This window comes from Cynocephalus volans, chromosome 12 (genome assembly GCF_027409185.1).
Source record: "Cynocephalus volans isolate mCynVol1 chromosome 12, mCynVol1.pri, whole genome shotgun sequence".
NCBI classification, from domain to species: Eukaryota; Metazoa; Chordata; class Mammalia; order Dermoptera; family Cynocephalidae; genus Cynocephalus; species Cynocephalus volans.
Window position 1 is genome coordinate 39110278 of NC_084471.1, and position 6619 is coordinate 39116896.

The window sequence follows — 6619 nt, forward strand, 5'->3', positions numbered from 1 at the left end:
TGCCAGATAATAACATCCCTGGAGGGTTCAGTGATAAACTGGAGAGAGGCTGGACCACTTGTCAGTGTAAATAGTACAACCACTGTGAGGAAGATCAGGAAGGTTTTTACACCAGGGAGAATATATTGAAAAATTAGGTTACATACCTAAAATAAGAAATACATTTTATTGCAACATAGTACACACACGTGCGTATGCCCACAAATTGTAGCAAAAGTTTTACAGAATAAAAAACCTATTTGCTAATACATTATATTTTGATGAAAAAACACTAGTCTTACTACATTGATTTCAAGATCCATTAATTTATGCATACATATATTTTGATAACTATGTTATATAAAACCTATTGTTTTGAGGTATATTGATATAATGGTTAAAATTTATCACATAATAAAAAAATTAGAGACACCCAAAGAGTAAGATGTTGGAAGTGCAAGGAGACTAGTGGATCCATAGTAGAAATGGGGGAAAATAAGCAGAAAAACTGATTAGAGAAAGGGAAGAGTAGTGGATGAGGTATAGTTACCAGAATAAGAAGAAGAATTTCAAGAAAAGAACAGAGATAATTAAAATGGATTTAAAGAAAATTTTACCACTATTAGCAGAATTTTAAAGCCATGCTTTTTGTGTACACAAAAGCTTGAGTTAAATTCATATTATTAAATTCATATTACTTTTTACTGCATTTTAAATCAGATATTATGGCATCATATAATCAATGTATTGGGTCATGACTGGCATGTTTAAAAATAGAATAGAATAGAATAGAAAATACCAGTGTGCATTGCATGAAATACTATTTTTTAGAAATACTGCTTTAATTATATATGCATATACATGTGTGGATATTTGTATGTTTACTGTACAACAATGCAAAATAAATTCATTACTGAGGGTTGGAGTCAAAATGGCTTAGAAGAGTACAGGAATCCCTTCAGCATGATGATTTCCATCCCTCTGGGTGTATTCCCAACAGTGGAATAGCTGGGTCATATTTATTCCTGTTCTATTTACAATAGCCAAGAGTTAGAACCAGCCCAAATGTCTGTCATCTGATGAGTGGATATGGAAACTGTGGTACATCTACACAATGGAATACTACTCTGTTATAAGAAGGAATGAAATACTACCATTCACAACAATATGGATGGACTTAGAGAAAATTATATTAAGTGAAACAAGTCAGGCACAGAAAGAGAAATACCACACATTCTCACTTATTTGTGGGAGATAAAAATAAATAATAAACACACAAACAAATCAAGGTTTGGGGTGGAGAAGACAGAATAACCACAAAAATTTCTTGAACTATTTAAGTCAAGTGAACAGATATGATGTGGGGGGGAGCAGAGGGGGTCGAGAGAAACAGGTAAAGGTGCATGAAAATCAACTACAATGTATATTGAGAAATAAAAATTTTTTAAAAGAGAAAAAAATGGCTTAGAAGAATACTTTTGAACATATGTCAAGAGACTCCTACATTTGTAGTAGCATTATTTATAATTTTAAAAAGTTGGCAACTCTGAACATCCTTCGACAGAAAAATGGATAAGTAAACTTTGGTATTTTCGTATCATGGAGTATTAGACTGCCATAAAAATGAAGACAGTATAGCTATACAAAACAACATAGATGAATCTCAAAAACATAATGTCAAATAAAAAAACTGCCCATGGAAGAGCATGCACAGAACTAGTCCATTTACATAAAGTTCCAAAATAATCAAAATAAAGAACACATAGTTTAGAGATACACACTTTTGTGAGAAAACTATGAAGGAAAGCAAAGGAATGATAAATACAAGATGAATGGTGAGTACATCTTGGAGGAGGAGAGGAGATACCACAGTGGAGGGCACACAGAAAGTTCAAGGGTAATGTTCTATTCCATTTCTTAAGCTGATATGGAAATTACATGCATTTGGTTTTCGTTATACTTTGAACTATGTATACATGCATATGAACTCTTTTGCTTATATGACATATTTTACAATAAAAAAATTTTTTACAGTGAAATAACTGCTGTCAGAACAAGATTATTTCAATTAACAAAAGAAAAACAGTTGATTTTGCATATTTATTTTCTATCCAGAATCTTACAGAATACCTCAAAATGTAAAGCGATTTTCAGCTAATTTGGGGTAGGGTATTAGTAGTACTTGTATAGTCACGTCATCTATAGATAATAATTTTGTTTCCTCCTTTGTGCTATACTTCTTTTGTTGATGTTTTATGTCATAATGTTTTGTCTAGAAGTTCCAGAAAAAAAATTTTAAAAAGGAATTTTTAAATTAAAAAGTAGTATTTTCTTTTATTCTGCATTATAAAGGAAATGACATTTTTATTTCACAATTGAGTGTAATGTAGGTTAATTCTTTAGGAAAACATTATTTACCATAGGATGCTGTTGTGGACTAAATTATGTCCTTCTCCATTCCCCACTCTAAATTTATATGTTGAAGTCCTAACCCCTAGTACCTCAGAATGTGACTATATTTGGAGATAAGGACTTTGAGGAGTTCATTAAGGTAAAATGAGGTCATATGGTGGGGCTATTATTCAATATGACTGGTATCTTCATGAGAAGAGGAGATCAGGACACAGACATGCACAGAGGAAAGGCCATGTGAGGACATAGCAAGAAGGCAGCATCTGTAAACCAGAGAGAGGACACCAAAGAAACCAAAGCTGCTGATCCCTTGATCTCAGGTTTCCAGCCTCAAAAATTGTGCGAAGATCAATTTCTGTTGTTGAAGCCACCCAATTTCTGTTGTTGACACCCTAGTCTGTCATTTTGTTATGGCAGCCCTAGTAAACTAATAGAGTTGGTATAACTTTATAGTTTGAAAAATTTAGACTTGAGACCTGATTCTAGCACAAACTAGCTATGTAATCTTGGCCACGTTACTTGGAGCTCTCCAAAGCGTGAGTTTCAAAGGATGATAATAATACCTATATAAAAGGAGTGACGAGAAAATATGCTATTATTAAAAGTTGTTGAATTTTTTAATGCTATTTCAACATGCCACAAAATGCATTAAAATATACCTATCATGTGGCCCAGTAATTTTACTCAAGGAACAAAAACCAAATGCAGATAAAGATATACACCACAATATATTGATCACAGTGTAATTTATACTAACCTAGAGTAGAATAACCTAGGCATTTTAAAATATGATGATAAGGTAAATCATAACTATAGGTAAAATATTTTGTAGTTACTGAAAAACACTGTGATAATATTTGATACGTTATTAAGTGAAAACAACAAAACCTTATATTATAGGATGACCCTAAGAAAATAAAATACAACTAGAAAAAAGACTAAAAGGGAATAGAGTATGTCAGGATATTAATAGTGGTTGCCTTTCCTTAAAACTGTAACAGGTGGAATTTTTTTTCTGTTTTTCATAGCTTCTCTCCAGTATCTATACAATGAATATAAACTCCTATAATTTAAAAATATTTTTAAAAACTAATTTATATTACTTACCATCTCTCTCTTTATATACATGTCAATATAGATATATATGTATATACATATATCATGTGCCTATCTATCTAATTTCAATTTTAAAAGGAAACTTGGAGGTACACACAAAGTTCTTAATGAATGGCAAAGACATGGTCTCGATGCCCTTCCAACATTTGAAAATGCGAGCTCATCAAAGACAAGCAATATATCTTTAGTAATTTTTTAAGGTCACATAGGACTCAGCTCAGTGAATTATAGTGAGTGGTTGTTAATAAATCATTGAATATATGAATATCAATATGATTAAATATATGAATAAACAAGTATTCATAGTGTAGACCTGATAAAGTACTATTGCAAAGGATTTTTATAGCTTGCCTGCCACAGGGAACTATTAATCCAAAGGGGCATGTTTAAAAAAGGGATAAATTATGTAAGCATTCTCTAGTCTTTTGAGATATTAAACAGACCCACTATTAAAAAATGAAATTTTTTTCTAAGATTTTTGTGAGATTTATAAATTAATTATGTGCACAGATACAAACATCTTCAAATATTGAACTTTTAAATGGCTGTTTAAGACAGAAACCTGTCATGAACTTTTCTACGTTAGTAACATATTATGCAGTGGTAGTAAAATAAATAAAAAGAGAAAAATAAAGTATGAACTGCAGCACAATTTTTAAGAGACTGGCACAATGGAGTTTAATATTAAACTGGTAATAGTGACCAACACGTGATGTGTTCTTTTAGTTGGTGAGAATATCATTCTTAAAAAGTAAGGAAAATATAGATTAAATTCCCCTGGAGATAAATTGGATTTTCTTTGCTCCATGGCTACAGATATACCTAGCTCATATGCCAACAAACATATGTCGTTGGGCACAAAAGGAACTAGGTTAAAACACATGGACAGATATACACATCATTCCCGCAACTGGAAAACAATTCAGATTGTTAAGCAACCAGTGTCTTAAGCACTATGATAGATTATATAGGAAATTTAAAGGAAACATAAAATTTATTTCCTCTTGTTTCTGATCCACATCTTACTGAATAGGATAGAAGTTCTAGATCATAGGAGTTCTAGATTATACTATACAATTGGAAAATATCAAAACTTTGATCCATAGTTTCTTGATAAAGTGAAAAAAATAATTCTCATATATTACTAGTCTGAGTGTAAATTAGTGGTATTAAATTTCAGTTGCATTATCCATCCATTTTAAAATGAATATAGCTTTTGACCTAGAAATTCTGCATGTGTGAAATCATACACACACACACAAACACACAGATTTATACATTTATACTCATTACATCAGTTTTATAATAAAATATTGAAAATAACTGAAATGTCATTTACCATAGGATTAGTTAGTAAAATATTCCATCTCTGTTCAATAGGACACTGTGCAGTCATGAAAAGAATGAGGGGACTGTCTATTATTATAGATGAATCTATAAGACGTATTGAAAAATGATAAAAGTAAAATCTCCAATTTGTATTAATAAAAAGAATATATGAGCTTGCCTAAACTCTGTGGAATAGCTATAAAGACATGCAAGAAACTGATTATTGAAATTACTGCACAGAGAAACAGAGTGGAAAGGGGTAAGACAGGAACCTGTTTTTCATCGCATACTCTTTTGTACTTTTGACTTCGTATTATGTGCATATACATGTTAAAGATTATTTTATTTTTAAAATACAAAATATAATTAGGATATGAATTTGATAATTCATATGGCATAGTCTATAAGCAATGTAAGAGTTACAAAAATTTGAAGAAATATTTTGGTTTAGGTCAATAAAATTTCATTAGGCATCTATTGTGTGACAGACTCTGCTAAATACTAAGAATGCTAGAGATGTGGTGGTTCTTCATAGCAGAACTATGAGTATCCCTGGAAATGAGAATAAAACAAAAAAGGGACAACTCTGAATTGATAGGGTCTAAGTAGCCTTCTGTATATCTACTATGGAAAATATGCTATACTTTATTATTATAAGATTTGAAGTATTAATAGTTATATTTGTTAAATAATTTCATCTGTATTACCCACAAGTTTAATAATTCCAAATGACTATAAATGCAAAATATTGGTTCATTATTTTTATATCTCCTTCCTTCACTTTATTAATTATTTATACTTGTGTGACTTATAGTCATGGTGTGATGTTAAATTTTATGTAAAAATAAATAAGATCATAATGTAATAGGAAAGACCAAAAAGTAAGTAAATTATTTCACAGCAAAACTGATGGCAATTTACCAGCACATTAGTACTTAGGCTTTTATAAGTGAAAAATTAATCAGAAGAAATAACATTATTTAGTAAAGTAAAAGTTGAACTATCTCTCATTGTGTGAAAATTGTTAGACAGTCATTAAGCACATTACTAATTAAAACTCTTCCACAACTTGCTATATGAATAAATACTGAAATAGAATTGGACTTAGTCCAATTAAGAATTTTTCTTTTTATGGTTCTTCACAGATGCCTGATTTTAAAGAACAAAGAATGTGCTAATGCTACAAATTGCAAATTATTATTTGGTTTATGCTAATTTTTGCATAATTGGTAACTGGTTTAGACATATCAATTATAAGAAATGTCAAAGAATGTTTTTTTTTTTCCATCTCCTCAATATTTTTAGTTTGCAAAATAGAAAAAGTAGTGATAATCGGGCTGATTTTTTTAAGTAGCATTTAGTGAGCTATGCAACAGGACTATGCTAGATGCTAAGTGAATAAAACTAACAATTTCCTTCCCTAATGGACATGTCATTCTCGTGGGCAAACCAATAAATAAGGGAACAAAAATACTATAGAATTAAAAGTTGTGGTAAGTGCTGTAACAGTAGAAATAAAATAGAAAAGTGGTGAAGAAGCGTAATCTATTTAGATGGTAAGAGAAGTTGTCTCTCAGAAGAAATGTGAGTTGAAATCTGAAGGATGAAAATAAGCCAGCCTTGATAAGATCGGAGAGATGAACGTGTCAGCGCAATGGAACACCATGTGTGAATACTCTGAGGTAGAAAGAGCTTATCCAGCATGGCTCAAGCTTTATGGCCAAGAGGTAGGGTGCCACGATGAGACTGAAGACACAGGGAGAGGCAGATCATGCCAGTACTT